Below are 11,611 nucleotides of genomic sequence, written 5' to 3'. Positions count from 1 at the left end.
ATTTCACCCCTAATGCTTATATTTGCTCTTTTGCTTCCAGCTTTGGGCAAATGGGAGGTGGTGGTATAAAGCCCAGGTGAAGCATACTTATTTTGCATATGTATTGGCCAAGCAACCTGGGACAAATTATCTAAACTCCTCTAAAACATAGTTTTTTCTATTGTTTTTTTAATTAAAAAAATATAGTATCTACCTCATGAGTTTGTTATGAGGATAAAATGACATAAATTTAAAACACATAATGGTTGGCACATAGGAAGCACTTTATAAGGGATAACTAATCGCTTCTCGGCCTTTTGGCTAAGATCAAGTGTAGTATCTGTTCTTATCAGTATAAGGGATAACTGACAATATTATTATCATTATCCAAAGAGGTTTTTCTACTTTTCCTCCCCCTTGCTCCTCTCTCTGGCTTCCCTAAAACCTCCCAGTTCTTTACAACTTCCTGTCTTTCATTTCTACCCACCACCCCCACCCCAGCAGCTCCCCACCTAGACTCCCAGTCTCTCCTACTGGGACTACAAATCCTCCTGTCCCACCTCTCCAAGCTACTTATCTCTAGGACTATTGTCTTCTCTCATTAACCACATTAGTATAAATGTTATTATCTCTAAAATCCAATTAATTTCAATTACTGGCCACAGACAGATTGCCAGTGCTCTCAATTCAGGGAAGATTCTAAAAAGTAAGCGTTACCTCTCACTTCAATTTTATATGGCTGTGAGGACCACAGGAAACAGATGAATAACCAGATACAGATCACCTCAAATCTCATTTACCCAATCACCCCCAATTTCTCAAGATGCAGGTTTTTTCTAGGGTGAAGACTTTCACAACATTGCCTGGCTTTAACTGGTCTTTGCCTGACAGGTCATACATTGCAAACAAATAAAATTAAAAAAAAAAGGGGGGGGCAGCAAATGAGCAGCAGGAGAGATTCTAGGTGATGGTCTAAAAGCATATAAAAACTAAAGAAAGATAATCAAAACTGGATATGATGCAACTTTGAGGTGATGGTAGAGTTTTTGGTGTTAGAAGCTGATGGCCAAGAAATAATTTTTGAAGAAGTGTTTGGTGCAAAAAGGTGATTTTATTAAAGCATGGGGACAGGAACCTTGGGCAGAAAGAACTGCACTGCAGGTTTGGGGGAGGAGGGGCATTTGGGGGCAATTTTATGGAGTAAAGCCAAGAGGGAGTGTCCAAAGAGAATATCACATGCTAAAGACTTACTGGAGGCCTAGATATTGTCAAGCTAAGGTTGTTTCTCCTTCTAGGAAAACATTAACATTAAGACAGTAGGGAGTTCCTGGACTTTAGGCCATTAGAAGAATTATTTTTTCTTGTAAACTGGTGGACTCTTAACAGTTTTACCATTTGTTGTGTTCTTTCCTGTTTGGGGTAGCCTGGTGTGTCCAAGGATATCATACATACCCCACTTTGGGGTAGGGATGGTGCTGTTGGTTTGCACTTTGCCTTCGTCTTGCTGAACACTCCCTCATCAGCTATATGTGCACATGTCTTTAAAATCCTAAAATTGGGGTGCCTGGGGAGCTTAGTGGGTTAAGCGTCCAGCTTCAGCTCAGGTCATGATCTCACGGTTCATGGGTTCAAGCCCCACATTGGGCTCTGTGCTGACAGCTAGCTCAGAGCCTGGAGCCTGCTTTGGATTCTGTGTCTTCCTCTCTTTCTGACCCTCCCCTGCTCATGCCGTCTCTGTCTCTCAAAAATAACTTTTAAAAAAACATTAAAGCATTTTTTAATCCTAAAATTGCAACTTTGACCAACATATTCAATACCAAATAATCAAATCTTGATTAGTCCTATCTGATCTACTTTATGAATTTATTCAACATCTGACCATTCAGTGAATGTCTCCTGCGCACCCACCATGTGACAGGCATTTTATTCTGGGGCTAAGCATGGAAGAGGACAGACAAGGTTCCCTGCCAAGCTTTTATTTGGTGAAGAAGATAGAAAATCACAAGATGTTTTGACTATTATTTTTTTTACTTTTTAATATTTGTTTGTTTGTTTATTTATTTATTTATTATAGTTTATTGTCAAATGGGTTTCCATAAACAACCAGTGCTCATCCTCACAAGTGCCCTCCACCAGGCCCATCCCTCCACTTCTCCATTCCTCCTCCCCATTCAACCCTCAGTTTGTTCTCAGTATTCAAGAGTCTGTCATGAATTGTCTTCCTCCCTCTCCCTAACTATTTCCCCTCTTCTTCTACCCCACGGTCCTCTGTTAAGTTTCTACTGTTTCGCTTTAAGTGAAAACATATGGTACCTGTCCTTCTCTGTCTGATTTATTTCACTTAGCATGACACCCTCAAGTCTCATACACGTTGTCGTGAATGGCCAGATTTCATTCTTTCTCATCACCATGTAATATTCCATTGTATACATAAACCAGATCTTTTTTTTTACTTATTTAATAATAATTTATTGTCAAATTGGTTTCCATATAATACCCAGTGCTTCTCCTCACAAGTGTCCCCCACCATGACCATCAATAGCACTGCTAGGGATATACCCAAAGGATACAGAAGGGCTGATGCATAGAGGTACATGCACTCCAATGTTCATAGCAGCCCTTTCTACGATAGCCAAATCATGCAAAGAGCCTAAATGTCCATCACCTGATGAATGGGTCAAGAAGATGTGGTGTATATATATATACAATGGAGTACTACATGGCAATGAGGAAGAATAAAATATGGTGATTTGTAGCAAAGTGGATGGACCACATCTTCTTGATCCATTCCTCAGTTGATGGACATTTAGGCTCTTTCCATGATTTGGCTATTGTCGAAAGTGCTGCTATGAACATTGGGGTACATGTGCCCCTATGCATCAGCACTTCTGGATCCTTTGAGTTAATCCCTAGCAGTACTATTGCTGGGTACTAGGGGAGGTCTATTGTTAACTGTTTAAGGAATCTCCACAGTTTTCCAGAGAGGTTGTACCAGTTTACATTCCCAACAAGAGTGTAAGAGGGTGCCCGTTTCTCCACATCCTCACCAGCATCTGTAGTATCCTGATTTGTTCATTTTAGCCACTCTGACTTGTGTGAGGTGGTATCTCAGTGTGGTTTTGATTTGTATTTCCCTGATGATGAGTGATGCTGAACATCTTTTCATGTGTCTGTTGGCCATCTGGATGTCTTCTTTGTAGAAGTGTCTATTCATGTCTTCTGCCCATTACTTCACTGGATTATTTGTTTTTCAGGTGTGAAGTTTGGTGAGTTCCTTGTAGATTTTGGATACTAGCCCTTTATCTGATATGTCATTTGCTACTATCTTTTCTGATTTCATCAGTTGTCAATCAGTTTTCTTGATTGTTTCCTTTGCAGTACAGAAGCTTTTTATCTTGATGAGTCCCAATAGTTCATTTTTGCTCTTAATTCCCTTGTCTTTGGGGATGTGTCAAGGAGGAAATTGCCTCGATTGAGGTCAAGGAGGTAGTTTTCTGCTTTCTCCTCTAGAGTTTTGACGGTTTCCTGTCTCACATTCAGGTCCTTCAACCATTTTGAGTTTATTTTTTCTGTATGGTTTAAGAAAGTGGTCTAGTTTCATTCTTTTGCATGTTGCTATCCAGTTCCTCCAGGACCATGTGTTGAGAAGGCTGTCTTTTTTCCATTGATACTCTTTCCTGCTTTGTCAAAGATTAGTTGGCCATACATTTGTGGGTCCAATTCTGGGTTCTCTATTCTATTCCTTTGGTCTATGTGTCGATTTTGTGCCAATACCATACTGTCTTGATGACAAAAACTTTGTAGTAGAAGCTAAGGTCTAGGATTGTGATGCTTCCCATTTTGGTTTTCTTCTTCAATATTACCTTGGCTATTCGGGTCTTTTGTGGTTCGGTGCAAATTTTAGGATTGTTCGTTCTAGCTTTGAAATAGCTGGTGCAATTTTGATTGGGATTGCATTGAACGTATAGATCGCTTAGGGTAATAATGACATTTTAACAATGTTTATTCTTCCAATCCATGAGCATGGAATGTTTTTCCATTTCTTTGTGTCTCCTTCAATTTCCTTCATAAGTTATTTATAGTTTTTATCATACCAATCTTTTACATTTTGGGTTAGGTTTCTTCCTGGATATTTTATAGTCTTTTGTGCAATTATGAATAAGATCACTTTTTTGATTTCTCTTTATGTTGCTTCACTATTGGTGTATAAAAATGTAACTGATTTCTATACATTGATTTTGTACTCTGCAACTTTGCTGAATTCATGGAGCAGTTCTAGTAAAAGTGAAAGTTTGACTTCGCCTTTACCAATTCTGATGTGTTTATTTCCTTTTGTTGTCTGATTATAGATGCGATGATAGGAATTCCAGCACTATGTTAAACAGTGGTGAGCATGGACATCCTTGTCCTGTTCCTGATCTCAGGGGGGAAAGTTCTCAGTTTTTCCCCATTGAGGATGATGTTAGCTGTGGGGTTTTCATAAATGGCTTTTATGATGTTTAAGTAAGTTCCTTCTATCCCAATCTTCTCGAGGATTTTTATTAAGAAAGGATGCTGTATTTTGTCAAATGCTTTTTCTGCATTTATCAATAGGATCATATGGTTTTTATATTTTCTTTTGTTAATGTGATGTATCACATTGATGTATTTGTGAATATTGAACCAACCCTGAAGCCCAGGAATGAATCTCACTTGATCATGGTGGATAATTCTTTTTATATGCTGTTGAATTCGATTTTCAAGTATTTTGTTGAGGATTTTTACATTCATTAAGGATATCACCATATAGTTCTCTTTTTTTTGGTGGGTCTCTTTCTGGTTTGGGAATCAAAGTGATGCTGGCTTCATAGAAGGAATTCAGAAGTTTTTCTTATATTTCTTTTTTTTTCTTTTTTTTTTTTTTTTGGAATAGCTTGAGAAGAATGGGTATTAATTCTGCTTTAAATGTCTGGTAGAATTCCCTAGGGAAGTCATAAGGCCCCGGGCTCTTATTCATTGGGAGATTTTTGATAACGGATTCAATTTCTTCACTGGTTATCAGTCTATTCATGCTTCTTATCTCTTCCCATTTGAATTTTGGCAGTGCATGTGCATTTAGAAATTTCTCCATTTCTTCTAGGTTGTCCAGTTTGTTGGCATATAATTGTTCATAGTAATCTCTGATGATTGCTTGTATTTCTAAGGGATTGGTTGTAATAGATCCATTTTCCTTCATGATTTTGTCTATTTGCATGTTTTCTCTTTTCTTTCTGAGGAGCCTAGCTAGAGGTTTATCAATTTTGTTTATTTTTGCAAAAAACCAACTCTTGGTTTCATTGATTTGTTCAACTGGTGAGGTTTTTTTGGGGGGGGATTCTATATTGTTTATTTCTGCCCTGATTTTTATTATTTCTCTTATTCTGCTGGGTTTGGGGTGCTTTTGCTGCTCTCCTTCTAGTTCCTTTAGGTGCTTGTTAGACTCTGAATTTGTGCTTTTTCTAGTTTCTTGATTTAGGCCTGGATTACAATATACTTTCCTCTTAGGACTGCCTTCACTGCATCCCAGAGTTTGGCTTATTTTATTTTCATTTTTATTTGCTTCCATAGGTTTTTTAATTTCCTCTCTAATTGCCTGATTGTCCCAATCGTTCTTTAGTAAGGTGGTTCTTAACCTTCATGTTTTTGGAGATTTTCCAGACTTTTTCCTGTGATTAATTTCAAGTTTCATAGCATTGTGTCCTGAAAATGTGCATGGTATGATCTCATTTCATTAATATTTATGGATGTCTGCTTTATGACCCATTATGTGATCAATCTTGGAGAATGTGCCATACGCACTCAAGAAGAAAGTGAATTCCCTAGCCTCAGGATGTAGAGTTCTAAATAAATCTGTCAAATCCATCTGTTCCAATGTGTCATTTTGGTCTGTTGTTTCTTTAGTTAATTTCTGTCTAGTTGAGCTATCCATTGCTGTAAGTGGAATATTAAAATCCCCTGCAATTAGCACATTCTTATCAAGAAGATTGTTTCTGTTTATGATTAATTGTTTTATGTATTTGGGTGCTTCCGAATTCAGCATGTAGATGTTTATACATCTGTTAGCTCTTCCTGATGTAAAGACCCTGTAATTATCATATAAGACCCTTCATCATCTCTTGTTACTGCCTTTACTTTAGAGTCCAGTTTGTCTGATATAAATATGACTACTCCAGCTTTCTTTTGACTTCCAGTTGCATGATAGATATTTCTCCATCCCCGTACTTTCAATCTGAAGGTGTCCTCAGGTCTAAAATGAATCTCTTATAGACAGCAAATAGATGGACTTTGTTTTTTTTTTTTATCCATTCTCCTACCCTATGTCATTTGATTGGAGCATTGAGTCCATTTCCATTCATTGTTATTATTGGAAAACATGGGTTTAGATTCTTTGTGTTCTCTGTAGAGTTCTTGCTTGTAGTGTGTTCTAGTACCTTGTATTCTTTGAACATTTCCCTCATAGAGTCTCTCTTAGGATTCCTTGTAGGGCTGGATAGGTGGTGATGAATACTTTCAATTTTTGTTTATTTGGGAACACCTTTATCTCTCCTTCTATTTGAATGACAAGCTGATTGGATAAAGGTTTCTTGGCTGCATCTTTTTTTTGTTCATCACATTGAAGATTTCCTGCCATTCCTCTCTGGCCTGCCAAGAGTCAATAGAAAAGTCTGTAACCACTCTGATAGGTTTCCCTTTGTATGTTAGGGCCCTTTTATCCCTAGCCGCTTTCAAAATCTCTCTTTATCCTTATATTTTGCCAGTTTCACTATCATATGTCATGCTGAAGGTCAATTCAAGTTACATCTGAGGAGAGTTCTCTGTACCTCTTGGATTTCAATGTCTATTTCCTTACCCAGAGTGGGGATGTTCTCACCTATAATTTTATCAAGTATCCCTTTAAGACCTATTTTTCTTCTTCAGGAATACCTGTGATATTGTTCTGTTTGAGTGATCACTTAGGTCTCAAATTCACCTTTTGTGCTCCTGGATCAATTTATCTCTCTTTTTCTTGGCTTCCTCTTTTGCTATAACTGTGTCCTTTAATTCACTTATTCTCCTCTCTACCTCTTTAATTCGTGCTGTGGCACTCTCCATATTTTTTTTTTTAATACAGAGAGAGACAGCACGAGCATGGGAGGGTCAGAGAGAGAGGGAGACACAGAATCTGAAACAGTCTCCAGACTCTGAGCTAGCCGTCAGCACAGAGCCCAATACAGGGCTCGAACCCACTAACCTTGAGATCATGACCTGAGCTGAAGCTGGATGCTTTAACTGACTGAGCCACCCAGGTGCCCCCAGCCTCCATTTTATTATACACCTCACTTATAGCATTTTTAAACTCATCACAACTATTTTTAAGGTCCCTAGTCTCTGTATAAGTACCTTCTCCGATATCTTCCATGCTTTTTACAAGCCCAGTGATTATTTTTATGACAATTGTCCTAAATACTTGTTCCATTATCTTGCTCATATCTATTTCAAGCAATTCTGTAGCTGTGAATTCCTGGAATTTCTTTAGAGAAGAATTCTTCCACCTCATCATTTTGGCTAGCCTTCTGTCTCCTGTCAGTTTTAAAAGCTCGTTATGCACTCTGTACCTGTAAATTAAATGAGGCTCATTGACTGTCCGTGGGCTATCCATTCAGGAAGTGCTCTTTTAATGGTGTCTCTTGGTTTCTCTTTTGTGTCTTTGGTTATTTTATTTCCTTTCTCATAGTAAAATTCAGGACTCTCCACCATGTGCACTTTGGCTTTTTTCGTGTGGTAGCCCTGAAAAGGAAAACAGACAGACAAACACACAGGGTACAGAAACATGCAAACACAGATAAATCAACCAAATAGGCAAACCAAAAGGGGAAACAAAAAAAAAAGAAAGAAAGAAAAGAAAAGGAAAGGAAAAAAAAGGGGGGGGGGGGCCAAAAACCCAACAAAAAACAGAGGACATTTTAAAAGCATAAAACCAGAATTCTCAGTTACAAATAAAGAGTAGGATGGAGGCAGTGCTGTTGGAAGAACATATACAAAGAGAGAAGTGACAGGGGCGTGAAGGAAGGGAAATTGAATGTTGACCAGAGACTAAAAGGTTTAATTCAGAGAGAAAGAAGAGAATATGGTAGGAGGTGAGGACAAAAAAATGAAGATAATATTACTCAAAGAAACTATATAGTTTGATTATTCCAGAGAGAGAGAGAAAGGGAGGTAGAATCAAGAAAATAATAAATACGACTCTTTAGGCAAACCAATATCCTGCATGTCCAGGCCAAAGGAGGGGAGAGATAAGAATGAGATCAGGGAAAATATATCTGAATAGCAAGAATTTATCAGATCACAGCAAGGCTTCAATGTTGGTCTTGCCCAGGCTCTGGGGGATGGAGCCGGGAGGGGGGAAGGCAGCTCTACAACTTGGATGGGCATGGTTTGGTGTAGGCAGGTCTCATCTCCACTGTGGTCCCCCAGGCCTCTCCCCAAGGCCTCGCCTTGGTGGTTGAGGGGAAAAGAATGGTGCCCCCCCTTGCCCCTTCTCCAACCAAGCATTGTAACACACTCTTTTGGGTCCAATGTCCCTGTGCTGTGGGCAGGCCAAGTTGTATTTCCCAAGCCCTGCCTCATTTCCAGATCCTAATCCACGCACTTTAATGATACCACCTGAAATGTACTCCCACAGGCCAAGTGGCTTCCTAGCCGAGGATGAAGTAGGGGGAATAGGGTAGCTGCTTCTCCTGGTGCCGCCTGGGATTGGGGAGCCTAGGGCAAGGAAAGTGCCCCAGCTATAGAGAAAGGGTCTCTCTCCCTGAACCCTGCACTTACAGATGGGATGATAGGATCCTTCTCCATTCCAGGCCGAGGTTTTTCTCTTCTCTAGAGACAGCTCTATGAGCATATTCAGCCTCTCTTTCTTTTTCCCTCATCTCTCTGTGGTTCTCCACAGCTCTGCACAAAGGGGGGTCCCTCCCTTCCAAGCCTCCAGTCCTGGCCCATTTTTATTTTCCCCAGTTCACACTCACACACCTATAAGGCAGTCTTCTTAGTGGACTCTGTCTTTTTTCTTCCCAGACTCTTGCGGATCAGAGTATTGTGCTTCAGTCCTTAGTCTGATAGATACAAGTAGGCAAAAAGTACAGAGCTCCCTACTTCTTTGCCATCTTGCCTCCTATTTTGGCTATTATTTTAATTTATTAATACCACTCTCTGATCCTACTCATAAACATTGATAAAATTGTTACTTAGGTCTTTCTGTGTGTGTGTGTGTGTGTGTGTGTGTGTGTGTGTGTGTGTGTGTGTATCTATCTGTACACATTGCACATAGGTGAAGAGCAGCTTTATTAAAAAATTATAAGATTAAAACTTATTTATTTGTAGCTTATAGGCTACAACTTAGTCTTCTTAGTCTTAAGAATAAAATCTTTTTTAAAATTTTTATTAAGTTTATTTATTTTTGAGAGAGAGGAGGTAGGAGAGGGAGAAGAGAGAAAAAAAAACCCGTGTAGCATCCACACCATCAGCACATAGCTTGAATATGGGACTTGAACTCACAAAATGGTGAGAACATGACCCGAGCTGGAACTGAGAGTCAAGATACTTAGCCGCTGAGCCACCCAAGCACCCCTTATTTTTATAAATAAGTTTTTTTCTACCATGTGAAACATTGCCTTCTCTTAGACTTTTGAAAATTATTACATTTTGATCGCTGAGAGTTACAAAAAAGGAGGTGGACTCCAGTGAAATCATCTGCCTGATCATTGGGTATTATCTGACCTCTGTCCACAAAACTGGTCCACAGCCACCTTCATGTACTTCTCATACAGCTTTTACAAGAGGATAAATATATTAAATAAATATTAACAAATAGTTGATTTAGACTCACGTTCAATACTTTCTGGCATAGTACTGAAATTCCTTCTCTTTTTCAGGCATAAAAGCTTCAATAAGTCTGAATAAGGTATAAATATGGTAGAATAAGAATTTTTGCTCTCACTGATAATATAATATCTCAAGGCTATGTATAGCCCCTGAGGCTAAGGAGATCTGTGGGTATTTCAAACCCACAGGTTTGGGTTATGTTCAAAAACAAAAAAAGTGACCCAAAATAGAGTCACTTATACTAAGGCCCACATAACCAAACTAAGACTTAATTACAGTTTCAGCCTCTCCCAGAAGTCGAATCTTAAATGAGTCAGTTAGGAACTACTGATGGCACTAGTGAGATAATCTGCCTGATAGACCCCTGCCATTCCCCAGAAGAAAAGACTTTGCCACAACCAGTCCATTCATTGGTAATAGAATTTCCTTGTCCCACTCTATTTTGCCTATAAGTCTTCCATTTTGTATGTCTCTTAAGAGTTCCTTTCTTTTTCCTCTCCTTTACTTTTTTTTTATTATTTTCTTTCTTTTTTTTAATAAACTTTATTTTACATTAACCTTAGTTCCATTTTATTTGCCTTTGTGCAAGAGCAGCTTAAGACCACTCAGTGGTTATTCCTACCCATTCAATGGCCTAAGCAGTAGGAGCTGCAGACCAGTCTTCAGTGGCAGGCTGAACACACCAGTCTTCATTAGGAAACTGTTGAATAGGCACAGAAGGCACCTGCATGACTTTAGACCAGTCTGAAACTTCAGATTGAAAACCAGTGAACTCAAGAGTTGGAGAAGCCCATTCACCCTAAAATTCCTCCTTGGTCACAGCATTTTCAGCAGCAGCCTGCTCTTCCTTTTCAATCTCTTCAGGATCTGCATAAGTAGAGTTCAGGCATGAACTCCCATGGATGTTCACAGGAAATGGTGCGATGCATACACAGAACTTGCCAAACCAGCATCCACCACATCAGACACACTGTTAGATCCCTCATTGTTGCAAGGGATGTCAATCTCTATATACTGCAGAGATATGGTATACTGATTAATAAAAGATGCCTCTGTGAGAGGCTGGTGGTCAGCCCTAGAATCAATAACCATGAGAATTCTCAAATCCTGGAAGGCTGCCTGTCTCTAGTTAGTGAAGTTTCCAGGAGCAGAGTGGTCAGAAAGAGAAGTGGTTCCAGTAGCAGAAGCAAACTTCAACAAAGCTCTCTGGCCAGTATTACTAGATGATATGATACTGACATCAGCTGGGTTTCAATGGTAACAATGACATGAGCTTCCAGAAGATTATTCCCCCCAGATTCTCTTCATTGTTTTCTTTTAAATATAATTTATTGTCAAATTAGTTAACATACAGTGTGTACAGTGTGCTCATGGTTTGGGAGGTACTTCCTGTAGTTCATTGCTTACATACAGCACTCATTGCTCATCCCAAAAACGTGCCCTCCTCAATGCCCGTTACCTATTTAGCCCTCTCCCCTACCACGCCATCAACCCTCAGTTCGTTCTCTGTATTTAAGGGTTTCTTATGGTTTCCTCTTTCCCTCTCTGTTTGTAACCAGTTTTTCCTTTTCCCTTCCCCCACGGTCTTCAGTCAAGTTTCTCAAGGTCCACATATGAGTGAAAACATGTGATATCTGTCTTTCTCTGACTGACTTATTTCACTCAGCATTATACCTTCCAGTTCCATTCACATTACTGCAAATGGCATGAATTCATTCTTCCTTATTGACAAATACTATCCCATTATATATATATA

The 11,611-nt window shown here is 39.2% G+C and overlaps 2 pseudogenes; one reads left to right on the top strand and one right to left on the bottom strand.

Moving 5' to 3' along the window:
- Positions 1-280: 280 nt before the first annotated feature.
- Positions 281-397, top strand: LOC115303817 (annotated as a pseudogene).
- A 9,974-nt stretch (positions 398-10,371) lies between these two features.
- Positions 10,372-11,103, bottom strand: LOC115300775 (annotated as a pseudogene).
- Positions 11,104-11,611: the final 508 nt, after the last annotated feature.

Source organism: Suricata suricatta, chromosome 1, assembly GCF_006229205.1.
Source record: "Suricata suricatta isolate VVHF042 chromosome 1, meerkat_22Aug2017_6uvM2_HiC, whole genome shotgun sequence".
In the NCBI taxonomy this organism is placed as follows: Eukaryota; Metazoa; Chordata; class Mammalia; order Carnivora; family Herpestidae; genus Suricata; species Suricata suricatta.
The sequence above is the reverse complement of the archived record's forward strand: the minus strand, read 5'-3'. Positions and strand labels throughout refer to the sequence as shown.